Below are 20572 nucleotides of genomic sequence, written 5' to 3' on the forward strand. Positions count from 1 at the left end.
GAGGAGCAGACAAGGAGGGTCTTTGTGGCATGACATCGCTGCTGTCCGGGAGGTGGGGGTGGTGACGGGAGTGACCACTGAGGTGACGTGTGATAATGTGACAGAAGTAGACACGAGTTATACCACTATCAACTTCCTGATGTTGTTTTTGCGCCGTAGTTAAGTGAAATGTAGCAGCTGGGGGAGACCGGGTGAAGCGCTGCACGGAACCTGACCATCGTACCTCTGCAACTTCCTGTGGGCCTGTGATGATTTCTGAATGTCGTTACGAAAAATAAACCGGGCCGCAAACGTGAGCTGCCCCTGCAAAGCGCACCGGCCTGGAGGTTAACCTGTCCTGCTCGGCAGTTTGGCGCCGCTCCTCCCTGGCCGGGTGTGAACTCGAGCAGGTTGCTTCTGTGAACCTTGGCTCCCTGCCCTGCAGAGCCGTGAGCGAGAGGGCGGCTCCACAGGATTTGGGAGCGGATCCTGGCTGGTCATAGATGCTCAGTGAAAGGAGGGACCTAGCGTTAGCGTCATTCCTTAGGACCTGGCTCTTGTCTTGTTGGTCTTGGTGTGAAAGGGATCAGGTCGCTGGGCCACTTCACACCCCCCGCCCCCCCGCACAGACCCCCTGCCCCCCGCCCCAACAAGAAGTGTCTTAGGTGTTGAGTGTGCCTGCCCCTGCCACAGCCAACGGGGACCTGGATTGTGCGCACCACAGAGGACGCCTACCCCAAGGCCCACGCTGCCGCCTGTGCCAAGTACCCTTGGCATCTGCGGCCCATGCTGGACCCCTTTGTCATGGCAGAGTTTCAGAAAGAAAAAAAAAAATGCCACTTTTCCCTCAAAAGCCCTTCCTCGGGCCTACCAGGTCCTCCCCAATGAGGCTCGCACCTGCCGCCCTCCCTTTCTCTCAGGCCTATCCTATCCCCTCTGGACAGAAGCAACTGCTCCTTTCCTGCCATTTCACCTCCAGGCCTTTGCCTTGGCCCATCCCCGGGTGGCTTTCCCGCGCCACTCTTCACATACCTGTACCTTGCTGCTCTTTTAGGCCCTTCTCTAACAGCCCTTCCCTCCGCCCCCAAATCTAGTTTGCCTGTACCTGCCCTGAGCATCCCGGCCCACCTAGCTGTGTTGAGGGACCCTCAGGCCACCCTCAGACCTGCCACCAGAGCTGGTGAGCCCCTGGGCACCTAGTGGTTTCTCAGTTAATGTTTGCTGGGCCAGTGCCCAGTGCCCACGGCTTGCACACAATGAAGAGTGGCCCAAGCCCTGCCAGCCGGCAACTGTGCTCGCAGTGTCCCCTCTTACGTTGTGGAGGATGGAGACTTTCCAGGCAACAAGAAGGGGGAGCAAAGGCCGGAGAGTGTGAGCTCTGTCATGGGCTTGGCAGTTACCCAGCATGCCCCTGGCCAGGAGGTGGCTAGGCAAGCCCGGGCTCACAGACGGCCATTGAGCAGGCCTCATAAAGGGGGTCTGTGTCCACAGGCCGGACACATCTGGGCCGGGTGCTCGCAAAGGCAGTTGATATGCTGGATGGCACAGGCAGTTTCCTGTGAGTTGTCGTGGCCCAGGACTGGCCCCCCCGCCCCCGCCCCCTCAAGCTTCAGGCAGACTCACAGATCCTCTGTTAGGCTGCTGTGGGCTGAGAGGCAGCAGATGGGGAAAGAGCACTAGATTGGGAGTCCAAAGCCCTGGGTTCAGAATGCAGCCACAACGGAGAAAGACTTCAGGACCCGTATGTGGTTTCCTCACTCCCGAGCATCCATCCTACAGGAATGAGAAGTCACGGTCATGAATGTTTGTGGCACTTGGGTTTGTGAACACCGCAAACGGGAACCAGCCGGCAGGCCGTCCACGGGCGTGCTGAAACAGGCGCCACCCTCCACGGCGGGAACCCGGCTCAGAGAGCGCGGAGCCCTGGCGCGGCCGATGGGGATGCGTCTCCGGAGAACCGCGCCGAGGCAGTGGCTGAGCCCTCAAGGTTCTGTTCGCCGGGACTCCATTTGTATAACACTTTTGAAGTGACGAATTCTTGGAAATGGAGGACAGATTGGTAGTTGGCAGACGTTAGGACGGGTGTGGGAGAGGGCGGGAGGGGGCCGGGAGCGCTTCCGCGGGAGTCCCTGAGGTGACAGGGTGGTCCAGCACCATGACGGGGGTGGCGGCTGCAGCAGCCTGCACAGGTGACGGATGAGGATTATGTGGAATTGAATCCCCACATCTGCTCAGGAGTGAAGACGGGCAAGACCTAAGGAGTGGGGAGAAGATCCCCTCAGTAGCCATCATTTCATCGGGGGTTGAAAACTGCTATTTCCACTTCCCCCCTTCCGTCTTCGTTTAGGAGCCTGAATCCTTCCAGGAAAAGAATCTTCCCCTCACCCGCTATTTGGTTATCTTGAAGTACAGTCTCCACAGGAGCGGCAGGAGACACTTCTTTTCTTCCTTAGGGTAAATCCACTCCTGGGTGCTCAGCCAAATCACTGACTCTGCAGTCACTTGGAATAGTGCCTCCACCCAAAGTCGTGTTACTTCTGATTTTCATTTTTCATTTAACTTTTGGTTTTTAGGGACTGTTTGTGATGTACTTAAAATGATTTCCTAATTTGCATAAAACCAGTCCTAGCAGGTTTGGCCTCTCTGTGGTGACAATCACAGCCCCATAAGGAAGCCTGGTTCCTTTGGTTTGCTGCAATTGCTTGTGAACTCATTGGCATAGCCCACTGGGCTGCCAGCTCCAGGAGGCAAGAGTAACAGGTGTCTTGCCCACATCTGTATCCCCCTGGCTGACGTAAACTCTGGTGCAGAGCGTCGTACTCAGTGAACAGTGCTGAACGAACTTGGACTGAATGAACTTGGAGTGAATGCCCCCGGGACCGGAGTAGAAATACTCCTGATGATAACAGCTAAGACCTCCCTCCTAGTGTCCCAGCAAGACCCAGGCCCCCAGCCCTCTCTTAGCTGAAGGAGCATTTCTGCCTAATCCCCCCACCCTCAGCCATATTCTCAAAGCTCCTAAATGCCAGCATAACAGAGGCCCAAATGTCAGTCTCGATGTTTCTCTCGAGAGGCCTAGAAGCCCTTAGGGGAATAGGACTCTACGTGGCAAATGTTACACCCTAGATTTTTCAGGGTGGACCTGCAGATTAGGCTTCCCACACTGAACACACAATTAAAACATAATCCTCTATTCCAAAATTTCTGGTCATTTCTATAGAGAACATATCCTAGAAATGCTTATTGACACACAGCTTTACATTGGGAGGTAGAAGTAAGACTGCCTGGCTTTTCTGGTGGTTGGCTTTTAGATGGATTCTACTTGTTTCACATACAAAACTAGGGAGACATGAATAGCTCTCCCTAAGCTGGGCATGGGTCCAAGATGCTGATTCAATCCCAGGGACAGCCGCAGCGTCTAGTGCAGTGGGAAGACTGGGAGATCAGTGGCCGGGAGCCCGGCTCTGGCCTGCCCTGGCTCACTGGTCCCACGAGGAGAAGGAGGGCTCTCCAGGGCCTTCCTGTCCTCTGTCAGGTTCGCCGAAGTGTCTGTGGTGGCCTACTCCCACTGTAAAATCCACAAGTGAGCACCGGCACTTGTTATCTGGGGGCTCCATCAACAAGCTTCCCTGTTCTGCAGCTGGGCAGGATCCGGGCAGCCTGCCCCGGGGGCAAGCTAACCCCAAGTTCTTCAAGATCCTTGTGTTTTCTCCAACGCCTTGCACTACTAAAGCCAATGGGTGTCCCTGCCCACCCTGCAAAAAAGGTATTATTTATCCTGAAAAGTGTTCTCTTCCCTCCCACAGGGACTGCCCAGGTAGGTGTGGAGCTGCAGTCAGGGAAATTAAAATATGCAAATGAAAAATGCAAATGAAAAAAGCTAGGCATTGCTCGCCATGGTGTTCCCAGGGTTTTCTTGAATAGCAACAAATTAAAGAAATGCTATGTAATCAAAGTTTATATCAAGCCTTAAGAAAGAAAAACTCCATTATCTCTAAATATAGCGGCGGGCTCAGTGTGTGCCTTTGCATCTTGTAATTGTGTATGCCTCGTCGAGCGGCGCACACAGCCCTAGGTTTCCACAGAATGTGGGGTGGGGGACCCTCTCCTTTTTCTACCTTTTTTTTGAATGTAATTAACAGATTACAATTAGCAGAGAAATGTAATTTGCACTGCAAACCTTTTTGGCCCAGATTTGTTCCTGGTTTTTCTACTGTGCAACGTGGCTCGCCAGCTTGCCGAGGCCCAGTTTAAATTCCAATCAGAGGGAGGGACTGGGGCAGGAGCAGGGCCCTCCAGGAGTTGGACCCCCTCCACTGGGTCCTTGCCCGGCAGGGGTGGGTTCAGGGCCACCTTCCCGGGACCACCTGGGCTGCGGATTTGCAGGTGCTGCATTGCACAAGGCTTGCATTTCACTCACACCCTGACGCCAGGTCAGCCGAGATTCCCCTCTCCAGCCAGCGAGCAAGCGAGCATCTAGATAAGAGACGGAGCCCCAAAGGCTGAGCTGCAGCCAAGCTCAGCATGAGTTCACCCTTGAGGTAAGCGTTTGCTCTGGGCACTGGGCACCGCCTGGTATAAACAACGTTGATGTTTTGACTAGGACTTGAAGTGTCGGCCGAGGCGAGGTCTTTCAATGCTGCACTGTTAGGAGGAGCTTTGCACACAAGAGGATGGAGGGGGACCCCATGCTTGGGAGCAGGGAAAGGGCTGGCAGCCACAGACCCACGTGTTAAGCAAAGGAAGGTTGGAGACAGGGAGCGTTCACCCCTATGTCTCCACGGGTCCTGAGGATGCCGCAGCTCTCTGATTTTCAGACCAAACGCAGGCGTCTGCCTGCTGCTGATCAGGAAAGCAGGTTTCGCCGCTGCCTCTTCAAATTCAGGGAGAAACAAGTCCTATCATTGATCGATATTTTATTTCGGCAACACATCTGTAGCTCTTACGGCGTGCCCAGTGTTGCCCTGAGCCCCTTCTTTCCTACGAGCCCACGAAGGCGGCACGCTGGCATCTGGCCCTGCAGAGGGGAGCCGGCCACTCACTCGGCTGGTTGGCACATGAATGGCCGTGCACACCCGCTACCTCAGCCCCAGGCACTGCTCAGTACTCAAGAGAAACACGGGCTGGATACATACATGGCCTGATGGCTCCCCAGGGATTCACGCTGAGTGGAAAGAGCCAGTCCCTGCACGTTACCTGCGGCGTGACGCCCCTTAGGTGATGTCTCGAGACGGTGAAATGCTAACAACACAGATGAGTGGTTGCTGGAGTGAGCCTGGGGTGGGGGGCAGGGAAGTGGCATGGCCCCCACCAAAGGCAGCAAGTTCTGTGTCTGTGTCAGGGCCACTGTCCTGCGTGGCCAATGGTCCCCTATGGTGTTGCCATCCTGGTCAGCTGTGCCAAGGGCCCATGGATCCCACTTCCTGTGCGTGACTCTACAGACCTCAAAATTTTAATTTTCAGGGAAAAAATGTCATCTCAAGTGTTTTCTCTTCCACAAATCTTACCCATGCACACAAGCACCCCTCACTCCCCTCCCTATTTAACCCTTACTTTGTCCCTCTGCGCCTCAGTAAACACATCTGCTTAATGGGGCGTTTGTAGGATCAGCAGAGGAATGGCTTCTTCCTTGAATTCTGACAGGTGGGAACGAGCTGTGGTCCTCCAGCCCTGGCCTGGCCTCTCTCCTGGCTGTGCGGTCTTTCCTGAAACAGGAAGTGAGGGGTTGCTAGTCTGCCATCTTCCAAGCCGCCCCTCCCTTGAGGGCCGGCTCCTGGTATTGCTCTTGAGAAGCCCAAAGATCCTCTGATTCAAGATCATTGGCAGCTGACCTTTGCTTCCCCCTTGGGAAGTCTCTGGAATCTTCTGTTTGTTCCTGAGGTGTTGCAATATCTCGATGATGTTCCTTTATGTAAAATGTTCTCTTTGATTCATTGCGCCGGTCACTTGCTGGAAGCCCCTGTGCTTTAGTTCCAGGAAACTTCCTGGTGTGATTTCTTCTTCAATAATTTTCACTCCCTCTTCCCCCTGTGTGGGATTCTCATGAGGCGAATTCTGGACCTTCCTGGATTGACTGAAATATCTTACCTTTTCCTCCAGTGGCCCATCTCTTTGTCATTTTGTTCTACATTCTGGGATATTTCCTCAGTTCTATCGCCATCCTGCCTATCGATCTATTTCTGAATTTTCTTCTATTGTACCTTTATTTTCCAAGAGCCCTGTCAGTGCACTTGGGCTGCCGTGGCAAAACACCACAGGTTGGGCCGCATGTAACGGACAGATACCAGGGATCTGGAGGCTGGGAGTCTGAGCTCAGGCTCCCTGCAGGGTTGGGTGAGAGCCTCTTTCTGGCCACACTTCGCTTCTCTCAGACCCTCACAAGGCACAGGGGCAGGGGAGGTTGTGGGGCCTCTTTTATAAAGGCACTAATCCCATTCACGAGGGCTCTGCCCTCAAGGCCTAATTGCTTCCTAAGGCCCCTTGCTAATACCACGGCTCTGGGCAGTGGGATTTCAAGTTTGCGGAGGACGTCAACATGGAGGCCTTATGAAGCCATTTCTTGTCCTCTCATTTGCTTCTTTTCCATAACATCTTATCAATTTTTTAATAGACTTTATATTTTTAAAAGCCATTTTATACTCACAACAAAATTAAGTGGAAAGCAGTGAGAGTCCTCACATACCCCCGCCCCCTGTACGCCCTGCCGCCCGACTACGCACATCTCCCCGGGTCGGTGGGTCCGTTGGTGTTGATGAACTTCCGCCGACTTGTCATCGTCACCCACAGCCAGCAGTTTGAGTTGGGTTCTCTATCCGTGTGACACAAACGCATAATGACGTATCCTACAGAGCAGCTTCACGGCCCTGAAAATCGTGTCCTCTGCCCACTCACCCCTCCCTACCCCCACCCCCTGACAACCAGTGATGTTTTTACTGTCGCCATAGTTTTGCCCTTTTCCAGAATGTCATCGAGAAGGAATCACACAGTATGAAGCTGTTTTCGACATAATATCCAGTTTCTCAAGGATATTAATTTTAATCTTTTTGAAGTTTTCTTTGGCTCCCCATGTTGATTTTGCCTCTTTTAATTCCCTTTTGCTTGTTTGTTTGGCTTTTCTCTCTGTATGTGCTGTGAAGGGCTTTCCTCGATTGTCAGGTGGCCCTCGCCTGTCTACTCCTGGTGGGAACGGCGTGTCGCCGCCGTCTTAGGAGCGTGTCCAGGAAGAACTAATCACTCGGTGGCTTCACTCTCGGGAGGTCATTCATTCATGGGGAGCTCCCAAGAGTCAGTTTCCGCCTTCTCTCAGCTGGCCAGTTCCCTCAGAGGCATCCTCCTGTCTTTGGCCTGGAGGAATGCAGACCTGGCTGCGAGCGGGACAGGTTGGGGACGTCTCACCGTCGGTTCTGAGCTTCCAGAACTGACGTGCTCACATGGGCGCGTCTCCTCAGAGTCAGCCTCCTATCTTCCGCCGGGGTCTTGTGCCCACTTCAGGCAGTTAGAGGGCCAAGTGCTCCTTATCTGAATTCCATACCAGTTTTGTCCTCAGCCCTGCTTTTAAGACCCTGGTGCCTCCTTCACCCCTTTTGTCTTTATTACTTTAGTGTTATCTGAGCAGGGTATGGGGAGGCGTCAGAGAAGAACCTGGGTGTTCAACGCACTATATTTGACCAGCCATCAGAAAGAGACCAACAGTTTGTCTAGAAAGGGAAACTTTGGCCTCCACAACAGCTCCTGCTTCCACAAGATACCCCCATGTCCCTTTTTTCTTTTTTCCTTAAATAAAATGTTTATTGAGGTACCATTGCTTTACAACACCATAGAAGTTTCAGGAGCACAGCTCCCCACCTCACATGTATAGAGACCCCACAGCCCCACCTCCAAAGTTCTGGTGCCTGTCCACTGTCACAGTGACCCCTGCCCAGTCCTCCCATCCCATCCCCTCCCCCTCCTGTAGTCACCATATTTTTCTCAGCCTAAGAGTTATTTTTGTTTTGTTTTTTTTTTTAAGAGGCATGTATTTTATTTATTTGTTTGTTTGTTTGTTTGTTTGTTTGTTTATACAAGCACTGGGTACAGTCAGAAGCCGGGAGGGTGAGAGAATTCACCAGAGCCAGAGCGGGGAGCAGAGCAGGCAGAAGGACCGAAGGACACTGCTGAGGGGAGCAGCGGGCGGCAGGAGAGGTCTACGCGCCATGTGGGACCCTCCTCCGGTGGCCGGGGAGCAGCCGGGGATCGAACCGGCGCTGCAGAGGCTGCGGGCAGCTTCGCAACCCAGCGCTCAACTGCTGCGCCACCGGGGAGGCCCCTAAGAGTTATTTTTGTTGTGATTTTCTAGTTCATTTGCTTTGCATATTTATCTTCCACATATGAGCAAAACCATCTGGTTTTACTTTGTGACATCTTTTTAACAGCTGAGTAGTATTCCATCGAGAATATGCACCTCAGTTTCTCCATCCCGTCATGGGTCGATGGGCACTTAGCTCGGTTCCATGGCTTGGCGGTTGGGAATAGCACTCTGTCAACCTAGGGGTGCAGATCTTGCCACATCAGTGTGTCATACCTTTGGGTAAATACCTAGCAGCAATATTGCTGGCTCCTATGGGATTTCTACTTTTAGTTTTTTAAGGACCCTCCATACCAGGTCCCATTAAGGCCATGCCCAGTTACGTTCCCACACACAGGGGACAAGGGCTCCCTTTTTTGCACCCCTTGCAAGCATTTGTTTTTGGTCTTTCTGACTTGGCCGTCCTCATCCCTCTTGATGGAATGCAGCACATTCAGGTCAGGCTGGCTACTTAAAGGTGTCCAGCACCTCTGGGACCTCCTAGGCCCCAAATCTGACTGATACAGCAGAATGAGCGGGCTAGCAACCAGCAGCGGCAGCCCCTGAGAGGCTTTTGATCAGGACAAACAATGGTTTCTCTCCCGAGGGGTATTGATCCTCTTTCAATTCTAAGAAATAACTTTGACCTCAGTTGCTATGAAGACGGAGGCCACAGGGGATACGGTAAGAATCACATCTTATTGTGGTAACTCGGTTTTCTTCCCGGCAGAAAAATGCCAGCCCTCTTGCCTGGTGTCACTGTGCCTTTGGGGCCCAGAGCCACCGCTGCCATAGCGATGAAAACATAGCCCCATCTGGCATTTTTGGAAGCAAAGAGATTGCTGGTAAACACCTGTCTCCCACTTCCTCCACCACATAGTGAATATAGCTGGGGAAATATTGGGGGGCAACGTTGGGGGTATATGTTGACTTGATCTGAAAAAGCCGATACATTTTTTAAGCCAAACGTTGTGATATTCCCTTCTTTTTCCTCCTTGAAATGCCTTCACCTCCCTGCAAATCCCCACACCACGGATGACAGGAGCCTGAAACTCACCGCCACTGCTTCCCTGCCAGCCTGGCGGGCTGCACTGGTCAATCACAAGCTTATCTCACTGAGCCCATGCTCGGCTCCTCCAGTCTGCCAACGTCGGAACAGCAGCAGAAACCTCACCCTGCCACCTGAAGGACTCGGTGGTCGAGGATCTGACCCTGTTGGCAGGCACAGGTGCCGCCACGGGCTCTGTCAGCCCACACGCCTTAAGGCTGCACTGCCCAGAGCCAGACCACTGCCAAGGTCAAATGGGAGGGCCTAAGACAGGCCTAAGATAGGCTGTTCTCTTCCCTGCTCTGTCCTCCGTCCTCTGGGCACCTTAAAAGTCTGGGTGGGGTGGAGAGAAAGAATGCAGAGCCCGGCCAGGGGTCAGAACTGCTCTGTGCCCTCAAGGAGCTCGACAGTACGTGGGGGAGAGACGCCATCTCCCACCTGGAAATGCCCAGCGCCCGCTGGCTGCAGTCCCATCACGTGTCACAGCGATGGGTCCTCTCTTCCTCGGCCAGGCTGGCTGATCGCTGGATGTCACTGCTTGCCCCGAGTATGGGCAGACTTCCCCAGGTCCTGTGGTGGCCCCGAGAGGGTCACCAGCAGTTCCCTGGCTGGTGTGGCGGGTGCTCTCTGAAGGTGGATGGCACTCCTCGGAGGGTGTTTGTGGCACCTCTTTCTCTGGAGATGAGTAAAACCTACCTGGGGAGGAGAGACGGCCCCAGCCAGAGGTCAGGCTGAGAAATGAGAGGAGACAGCCACACCTTATTTCTTGAAGTCTGCTCCCCATCCTCTCTATCATCCTTCTACCCACTCCGGTCCGCTGCCTGCTCCACTGTCCTCTCACCCCTCCACTTCCCAGACCACCTGAAGGCAGGTGTACAGAGGCGCACAGCTTTCGCGCCAGGCACTCTGGGAGCTCATGTCCTGCAGTCTGCACATGCCCTACCTCCCCACAGACAGTGGGCACCAGCAGACAGAAACCCCAGGCCCCACCAGCCTGGCGTATGTTAGAGCTGCAGATACCAGGCCAGAAATACCAGAGCAGCGAGAGGCCCCACGCCAGCGGGCATCAACAAGCTGCCCAGCCAGGCCACCCAAGCTTCTCCCTGCCTTCAGAGCCAGGGACGCAGCTGGAGAGAGCCCAGGGCTGCAGCTGAGCCACGACAGGCCAGGCCGAGCTGAAGCATCAGCCTGGGCCCTGAGGTTTCTTTGGTGGCATGGCCTCCCAGCCACCCTCCTGGCAGGTTCTGGTCCCCAGCTCCTCACAAGCATCCCTCACGACCAGAGAGTTCCCAGTGACGAAGAGTTCCCCGGTGGGTGTGTAGCTTGGGATCCCCAGCACAAGGCCTGATGTTGGAAACATCCATGTTCCTCGGCGCTCCTTGCCCAGAGCAGCCCTTGCCCCTGTGCCTGGGCTGACTGGGGACCCATCTGTGCCCTCAGGAATCCTGTCACGTCAGCCTTCGTGAGACAAATTAGAGTCAGACCAGAGAGGAAAGACACTGCCGGCTGGTGAGGTTGGACTTGGGCACTAGGAGAGTGGGCAGGGCAGAGGGCACCAGTATCTTTTCCATTTCCTGTGTGTGCTCAAGGCTCTGGGTGGTTTTATTTTTTTATTTTTTTAAGATTATTTATTTATTCATTTATTTACTCAAGAACCGGGGTGCAGGCCAGATTCGCGGGAGGGTGAGAGGATTCACCAGAGACAGAGCAGAGAGCAGAACAGGCAGACTGACGAAGTACACTGCTGAGGGGAGCAGCGGGCGAGACAGGAGAGGTCTGCTGCACCATGTGGGACCTTCGCAGGCGGCCGGGATCAAACCGGTGCACAGAGGCTGCAGACAGCTTCACAGTGCTGTGCTCAACTGCCTGTGCCACCAGGGGAGGCCCTCTGGGTGGTTTTAATTGATTATATCAACTGTGCTCATTTCCCTGGACAAACTGGTCTTTACACAGAAGAGGCAACTAGCAACTACCTGGGCTTGTCCCACCCTGATCGGCAGGGCAGGCCTGAGCCGCTTCAGGACCCACACACGATTATCTGTAAAGACTCTGAGATTCGAAATGAGGGCAATTATTTCAGCCTTATAACCCTTTTTGTTTGCCTACAAATGCCTGGCACTAGTGCAGGTCCTTTTGGGCTTTGGCTGGTGGCCAGGGATGATGTGGGCAAGCAGTGGTTCTGGGGAGGAAAGGAAGGAGGGTGAAGAAATAGGGCAAGTGAAGGACTAGCTTCAGTCCCCAGCTCTGCCCTCTGTAGGCTATGTGGTCTTGGACAAGCTGCTCACCCTCTCTGAGCCTCAGCTGCCTGATCTAGGACACATGGTGGAGGTTCTTTTCCTTGCTCTTCTTTATGAGAAGGCCCTTCTAGGGCATTGTGGGACCATGGGAGTCCGTGTGGTTTGGGAGGGTGGCCCGGGCAGCCAGGGGCATCTGTAGGAGCAAAAGGCAGGCCCCAGGTCTGATGGAGGAATGCTCACTAGGGAAGTCACTGGAATGTGGGTCTGGGATGGGGGCTAGGGTGAGGCCCCAAGGCAAGGTTGCACAGCTACAGGGTCCATACCCAAGAGTTGTGCCTTAAGAGAACTTGCACCCCAGGCCCCTCAGTGGCCTCACCCTGCACCCAGCTCTGTAGTGGCTTCGTTTTCAGCCATCCAGCCAGGCAGGGCTGGAGCTGAGATCAATATGGACACTTTGCTTTGGATCCTGATTGTTCTAGAAGGCCTTCTGAGGGGAGAGGGTGTTGGTGTCTCCAGACTGAGTAGACATGGCCCCTAGGAAATAACGTAGCACAAGCCCTGGGCCTGGAGATGGAGGCTGGCTTCCAGGTCATCCTGGCTTCTAGGTCATCCTGCCACTGGCTTCTAGGAAAACGTGGCCAAGTCCATGCCCGATCTGCAGGGCTACCACACTGCTAGGTCTGGAAGGTCATTCCTAGCTCTGACATTTTCAAAGTGAAGACCTTGAGGGTGGCAAAAAGTCATACCCCATAGGCCCCGGCCTGGTGTGGGCTGGCCCACAGGCAGGGTGGGGCATGGTGGAACCCAACTCTGAACCCTGGCTGCCCGGCCGGGGAAAACTTTGCACAGGCCCAGGTGGAATTGGTGTTTTTATTCTGGCCAAGTGGAATCTGGAGCAAAGGCGACATCTGGGGCCTGGGATTTTCAGGCTCTCCAAGCCAGCACCTGATGAGCAAGTTGTTGCCCACTTTTCCTTTTGGAAATCCAAGCTTCCTTATTGAAAGCCAAGTGTCTGAGATGGCCGTTCACGCGCTCTCCTCAGATGTACTCGAGGACTCAGCCATGGGGGCACTTGTTTCCAAGAAGCTTCTGCAGTCACAGCCAAGTGCCATGAGTAGGCCCCTTGGACCTAGCTTCTTGTGGAACTTAGAAACCTGGGGGACACAGGGCGCTAAGCCAAGTCTAACCTGCCTTAAGGGGGTGGGGTGGCAAGTGGAGCCGGGACTGGGCTCCCTTAAAGGGGGCAAACTGAGAGGCAGCAACGACTGGGAATGCAGAGGCCTTCCACAGCACCCCACTGGTCCTGCTTCCACTTTCTCCTTCCAATGCGCTTCCCATCCCGCCGCCGCAAGCTCTTGCTGGTGTTTCTTTTTTTTTTTTTAAATGTATTTTTTTTTAAGATTTATTTATTTATACAAGCACTGGGTACAGTCAAAAGCGCAGAAGGTGAGAGAATTCACCAGAGCCAGAGAGGGGAGCAGAACAGGCAGACGGAGGAAATACACTGCTGAGGGGAGCAGCGGGTGGCCGGAGAGGTCTGCGCGCCATGCGGGACCCTCACCCGGCAGCTGGGGATGGAACCGGCGCTGCAGAGGCTGCGGGCAGCTTTGCAGCCCAGCGCTCAACCGCTGCGCCACCAGGGGAGGCCCGCTTGCTGGTCTTTCTGACACGGCCATCCTCATCCCTCTTGATTGAACGCAGCACATTCAGGTCAGGCTGGTTAGTTGAAGGTGTCCCGCGCCTTTGACACACAAGGGATGAGGACATTGAGTCTGGGGAGAGGGGTGCTGTTAGTCTGCACCCTCCACCCCGCCCGTGGGCTGGGAATGCTGGTGCCGCAGAGCAGTCGGCCGCTGTCTTAGCCGCCCTGGGCTGACAAAACAAAACACGTAGACAGGTGGGTGTTTCCACAGACACCGAAGCTGGAGACCAGGCCAGCACGGCGGGTCCTGGCTCTGTTCCTGTGTCCTCATGGGCAGAGAGAGGACAAGAGCAAGCTCTCTGGCCTCTTCTCAGAAGAACACTAAGCCCATCATGAGGACCACAGCTTCGTGGCCTCATCTCACCCCAATTTTTCCCCAGGAGCCCCATCTCCAAATACCATCACATAGGAAGGCTTAGGGCTTCACCATCTGAACTGGGGAGGGGGAAAAATCCAGCCCACAGCGGCCCGCAATTACATTAGCTGCAGCCTCGGGAGGCCCGGGAGGGCAAGAGCCGGGCCTGCGCCGGTGCAGCAACGGGTAAACAGAGGCCAGTGGCTCCCGCAGGCAGCGGGCTGGCTTCTCGAGGTGAAGCATCAAGGAGCAGGTTCCTGGCCTGGCTGAGGTGGAATGAGCTGGGCTGGGCTTCGGGAATGGCCCTGGGCTCTGTGGGGTGCACCAGTTTCTGAGAGGCTGTACCTGCAGGTCGGGGGCAAGCTGCCCCAGAAGTGGGCGAGGAGAGAATCAAGGGCTGGGAGATAGTCAGGGCCTGATCTTGTCTCATTCTTTGCCCAAAAGAATTGCTGCTGTGTCTAATTTGGGCATGATTACACTTGAGAAAGGTCGCTCTAGTCCTCAGTCAAGTCCATTTTGCCATCACTTAGTGAATACCTGCTGCATTCCAGCCCTTGAGCTGGCTGGAGGGATTGCACCGAGGAGGCAGGCTTGGTTTCTGCCCTTCAGCTTGCAGAAGAAGGAGAATCAACACACACGCACGCACGTCTGCAACACACACGACTACACAGAGGCAATTTGTTGAGGGTCTTAATGAATGAAAATAGATTCTAAAGCAACCAGGAGAGGCTTCCTGGACAAGGCTGCTCCAAGAAAGACTGGGAAAGGATTTGACTCTGCAGAGCAGAAGGCATCCACGTGAGAGGACAACAGGCACAAAGGCTCAAAGGTGAGGTGAGCACAACGTTGCCTAGAAGACGTCGAGCTGCCATCTGACCGTTGTGCAGGAGTGGGGTGTCAAAGACCTGGGACAATTGGACTGATCTGCCGAGGCAGACAGGCTGACTCCACAGCGCTGTCAGGCTTCACCCTTCACCCAGCACACCCCTCCCCCATCCCCCCTCCCCCACTGCCCTGAGTGCCTACGGGTCCACAACAGGGCATTGACAGCCAGTGTCTAATTAGATTGTGGGTCCCCAGGCTTCAGGTCTAAGCAGCTTTACCTGCTGGGCAGTTGCAGGGGCTTCCCAGGTGACCCGCAGACTGTGGAAGATCAGGAGGAGCACTTTCCACAAGACAGGGACGCGGATCCCCGAGAGCAGAGACATAGGCCGCATCTGCACCATCTGCCAGCGGCGGGCAGGACCAGGAAGCCTGACTCTGGCCCGGGTTGAACAGGTGCGTGAGGGTGCAGGGCAGTGCGGAGTTGACTGGGACAGGACAGGGAGGGGCCAGAGTTTCGCGCCTTCATCTGCACAGCGGCAGAGAGCATTGCACTATCTGGGCGTGATGAATGTGATCACTTCCCTCCTCGCACCAAAGACACCGTGTGAGGATGGAGCAGAGAGTGAGGGGCACAGCCACAAGCCCACAAAGTCTGGGGCTGCCGGGAGCCGGAAGAGGCCAGGAAGCACTCCCGCCTAGAGCCTTCAGGAGCATTATCCCGCTGACACCCTGATTTCAGTGTTCTGGCCCCCAGAACTCCGAGATACGTCTCTATTGTGAGTGCCCCAGCTGGTGGTACTTCATTGTAAGAGCTACAGGAAAATAACAAAATGTGGGCAGTTCATGTACTTTGCAGACAACTTTGCTCCCCTCCAGATCTGGTGGGGAGGGGGCTTGCAGGTCTATGTTCCTTTAGGGTTATCACGTAGCATGTGCATTTGGGGTTTGGAACACGTATCAGTGTTTGGGGGAGTGGAACCTTAGTCCAGAGGCAGATAGAGAAAATATGACTGTCCAGAGGGAAGTGAGAGGGGCAGTCAGGGTGTCCAATTCTAACCCCAGGAGTCCAGGGCCTCGGCAGCAGGGAAAAAGTTGCAGCTAGAAAAGTCATGGGGCACATTAATAGAGGTGGAGTCTGCAGAATGAAGGAGGTAAGCGTAATGGGGGGATGATGTTTCAGTTCATTCTTGGTGCCAAACCGGACAAGAGGCTAAGGGACAAATGGCAGCACCCTGGGGAAATAGGCCACAGTCGTGAAAGGACACGAGCCCACAGCACTTGGGGCTAGCTGGGGGTCGTGAGTGGAGTCCTCAGAGCTCCAGAGGGCTCGCCTGGCACTGAGAGCCCAGTTCTGTACCACGAGGACTCTGGGACTAGAAGTAAGTTCCAGAAGCAAATCAGCACTTTCCACGGCAAGTGCCTCACAGCAGCAGAGGTACTAAAGGGTGAAAAGTTCTGCCAGCTTCTGAGTCACTCTCAAGGCCAAGGTAGACATGAGGTTTCGTCATGTTTGGGAGGTACTTTGGGAGGTAGAGAGAAACCACAGCATTATTGGGTTTGGTGTCTTGTTAGAAGCCCCCGCACTGGCAGATGGGTGACCGGAGGAGCTTGGAAGGGAGGAGGAGCTTGGAGCCCCTGCTGTGCCCTTGGGAAAGTGACTCCTCAGGACCAGCCTGGCATCTCCGGAGCCATGAGTGGGTGTCCCTACAGCTGTCCTGTCACCCTCAGGGGCTCCTCATGGAATCTGGGTGTCAGGTGACAGCGTGCCTTTTGAACATTCAGGAAGCTCATCCGAAGGTTTCAAAGTGAGTGGGTGAGGGTCAGTTTGGGCATGAGGATACGGTGAAGGTCACCTTTAGGATGGACATTCTGGGCTTGGTTTTTCTAGAGACTGACTTGCTGGAATCCAGAGAGGCAGGATGCCCATCCGTGACGGCAGGGCTGGGATATTTCCTGATAAATGACATTTATTTTTAAATGGGCAGAGGTTTCCTTTTCCATCTATTCCTGGGGACACATAAAGGCCGGCTGGCACGGTGCTGGGTGGGGACAATGCTGAGAACATGGTGTGGGAGAAGTGGGGGTGCTCATGGTGTCGGACTGGGGATCCCTGGGGTCAGCTGTCCGCAGAATTCTGGTTCTACGGCAGGCTGCTGTTAGCTGGGGGGCTGCCAGGTGGTGAGGCGACAGGGAGAGTGCCAGCCCATCTTTCCTGGTATCTGGGCTGGGAAGTACTAGAAAGACTTCAGCCTCCAAAATGGGGGACTGGCCTCAGCACCTGCTGGCTCAGGATCACACGCTCCTTTCAAGCTGTGGACAGCTGCCACCTTTTGCACATTTGGTGTTAATGCCAATGTCATTTGGTTGTGCTCCTGTGGCAAGAACGAAACTGCCTGTGGGAAAGCAACAGCCAGTTAAAAGGCCAGTGGTCTGGGGGCTGGTGAACTGGCGACCTGGAGGCCCGCAGGAGTCCAGAGACCGGAACCGGAGGCCGGAAAAGCTGGGGACTCTGAGCTGCAAAGCTAGGAAGACACTGATGTGGGAGAACCACAGGCAGAAGGGGGTTCCCTGGGAGAGGAAAAAAAGAGTGGGCAGCTCCACCCCCAGCCACCCCAGGATGCAGGAGGCTGAAGCTGGCCTCAGCTGGCCACTACCCTTGGTGGCCCCTTAGTCAGGCCCTGTCCCTTCTTGGGCCTCGGTTTTGTCATCATCAAGCAGCTTGATCCAGATGACTATTTGGATACTTCCAGAACGGTCCATTCATGATCTTCCCTCCTTTTCTCAGAGAAGGGCATCGCATCAGTGCACATGTGTTCATTTTCTTCAGCTACGGTGAGAATATATCACAACTGGGGGCCTTAAAACAGAAAGTTGTTGTGTCCCAGTTCTGGAGGCCAGAAGTCCAAGATCACTCTCACCACACTGAAAGCAGGCACCGGCAAGGTTGTGCTCCTTCCAGAGGCTCTAGGGGAGATTCCCTGCCTCGCCTCTTCAGCTCCTGGTGGCTGCTGGGTCTGCCTGCACTCTGGCCTGGCCCCTGTGGTCTCTCGCTGTCCTCACGCCGCCTTCTTCTGTGTCTGCGGCCAGTCGCCCGCTCCTCCTGTTGGATGAGGACACTTGTGAAAGCTCTTAGGTCCACCTGGCTACTGCAGCGTGCTCTCTTGTCTCATAGCACTCAACCCATCTACAAAGCCCTTTCTGCCGTGTAAGGTAACACAGCTTCTGGGGATCATGGCTGGATAACTTCTGGGGTACACGTCTCAGTCCACCGTACCAGCATTTGGCCTTTCTTGGTTATTTCTATAGCCCTCCCATGTTATCTCAACTGTTTTCACAGGATTCACTTGCTCTCAGCTGTCAGAAGTCAGCGGGAAAACACCCGGAGCTCCTCCCTCCACCCAGCACTCAGCAGTGTCAGCTATATTAAGACTCAAGTCCCCTGGGGCCCACTTTAGACCTCGCCCCGTGGAATGCACCCTCCCACTGGAACCCAGCTCGCTGCACCTGTCACCAAATCTGTGTCCAAACACTCAGAAAGCCTTACAACATTCTTTATGGCATTTGTCGAGGCCTCTTAAGTGTGTGTGTGCGTGTGTGCATGTGTGCATGTGCGTGTGTCAGTGTGTGTGCACAAGTTGCATAGGAGGACAGTGACCTAAAGACACAGCTTTGAGGACTCTGAGCTTCTGGGTGTCCATCGGCCTCCTGGGCAGCGCTGTCTAGGCCCCGAGCTGGCACGTGTGACTACAGCAACACCACATGCCACGGCTAAAATCCTGGCACAGAGTTGAGCAAGGCGGTGGGTACACCCAGTGAGTGCTGCCAAGGGCCAGAGACCAAGAGACGTGAGAAAGTGCAGAGGGTAAAACACAGAGCGTGTTGGCCGGCCCACCCTGTGCTCCACCCATGGCCCGGCCCAGCCCCAGGGAGAAGGTGGTCAGGGCATGAAGCGTAAAGTGTGAGCAAGCCATGCAGAGTCCAGCCTCTGCCTGTTTGATGAGCTGGCTTGGAGGACACAAAAGATGTTGTCACCGTCTCATTTCTGAAGAGCAGCATCCAGGCCCCGGAACGGGCTCTTTGGTGGGGGGCACAGAGGCGGGTCCCACAGGAACCCGTACCTGAGAGCGGGGCACAGTCTCGCTGCCCCCTGCCCCGCTCTGGCCCCTCTGCTTCAGAGTGCCCAACCACTCTCAGGTCTGCCATGCCTCTGCCCAGAAGCCAGCCCACACCTCACCCCTACAGAGCAGGCCGTCATCGCCCCATATGGCAGGTTGAAAAATGAGCTCCAAAGACATGAGACCCTAGTTTGTAGAACCTGGAAGTGCTCCTTCGTATGGCCCTCCAAAAATGTGATAAATTTTAGGGCCTTGGGAACAGGAGATGATCCTGGAGGCTGGAGGGGCAGCAAGTGAGCGTGTCCTCAACAGGCAGGCCTGACACACACAGAGGAGGCGACATGTCCACGGATGCAGCAATGTGGCCACCAGCCAGGGGAGGTCTGAAGCCTGCAGAAGCTGGAAAGGGTGAGGCTCCCCTAGAGCCTCCGGGGGCCTGGGACCCTGCCAACACCCCAGGCTTTGGACCGCTGGCCTCCAAACTGCGTGAAAATCAACTTCTGTTGTTGTAAACCACCAAATTCGAGGTCATTTGTTATAAGAAGACCAATGTGGCCCGGCAGGCTGGTTAGGATGCATGGCAAGGACCTGGTGTTTCTGTGCAGGCTCCGGCCTGTGGGCTGTGCCCACAGACGGTGACACCTGGGCGCTCAAGAGCTCGCCGGGTCAAGCGGCTACATATTGAAAATCCAATCAAGAATTGCTAACTCCCCAGCTTCCGCTGGCCTGGTTAGACAGAAGCCCTCCTTGTTCTCTGAGGGGAATTAAGAGACAAAATTGACTGGAGGCACAGGTGAAGGTTTTATTCCTTCCGAGAACACCACTTGCGCCTCTCCTCAGGGCCAGCGCTCACGTAGCGATGGCTTCGTCTTTGGTTACACGGATGGAGTGCCTTGGGGGCAGCCCTCCCAGCACACAGTGAGGCGTCATTGGAAAGTCAACAGTGGACATGGAAGTGAGGTAGACTTGGGACATGAGAGCCCTCCTGCTGTCTCAGAGTCGGCTGCCCCTCTCCTTCAGGCTTCCCCTCACAAGGCTCCCTGAGGAAGGGGTTCCAGAACCCACAAACCTATAGGCCTGGCCAGTTTATCCCAACCTACCCCTTGGCAGACCCAGAGCATAAGGACAACCAGGCTATGAGATCATCTCAGCCTCCCCTGCCACCCCACCAGCCTGACCTGCCCTCACGGTATTCCTGGGCCCTGTTTCTAGAGTCCCGGCCCCGGTAGATGAGCACAAGGAAAAATGAGGCCCTGGGGCTTCGGGCCAGGTTAGCAGGCCTGCCCACGCTAACAAGCTTCCGTGGTCATTCAGTGAGGACAGCCCCCTCCTCAGCACAGCAGCACTCGCCGACCGAGGCCACTGGGAACGCAGCACCCCACTGTCATTCCCCAATACTGCGCATCAGCGCCCCTCCTGTCTGGACACGGGAAAAAACAGCGTCCGAGAGTGGCTGTGAACGTGTATGTGCACGTGTGTGTGTGCATGTGTGCCTGTGGGTGCCAGCATGAGCAGGTGTGTGCAGGTGTGTGTGCGCACGTGCCTGTATCCTGGGATACTGGATACAGCTCACTGGGGAAGAGTCCAGTGACTCCTCCTCCTCCAGTCTCCTGGCAACTCCCCGCCCAGACCCAGCGGCCGGTTATTGTGCATCTTGCCCGACAGCAATATTTCTCTCGAGCACCACGTCCGCACGCTCGGCGTGGGCCAAGATGCGCCATGAGATATGTGTGCTCAGCCGCTGTCTGAGACCCTGTAATTGAAGCCTTGTAATTAATATGAAGTCACCAGCTTGGTGCCCCTCGAAGGGCATTGGGTGGGGAGTGGAAGGGGGGTCGCTAAAGGCTCATCTACAGGAAGCATTTCCTCGACATTGGGGAGAGGCAGCAAAAGACCCCTCACTGCCAGTGTGCCTCCTCCTCTGCCAGCCCTGCCTTTGGGCTGACGCCACACGTGAGCCATCCATCCCTTCATCCCTCTCGGATGGG

The sequence above is a fragment of the Talpa europaea genome (genome assembly GCF_964194135.1).
Source record: "Talpa europaea genome assembly, chromosome: X".
Classification (NCBI taxonomy): Eukaryota; Metazoa; Chordata; class Mammalia; order Eulipotyphla; family Talpidae; genus Talpa; species Talpa europaea.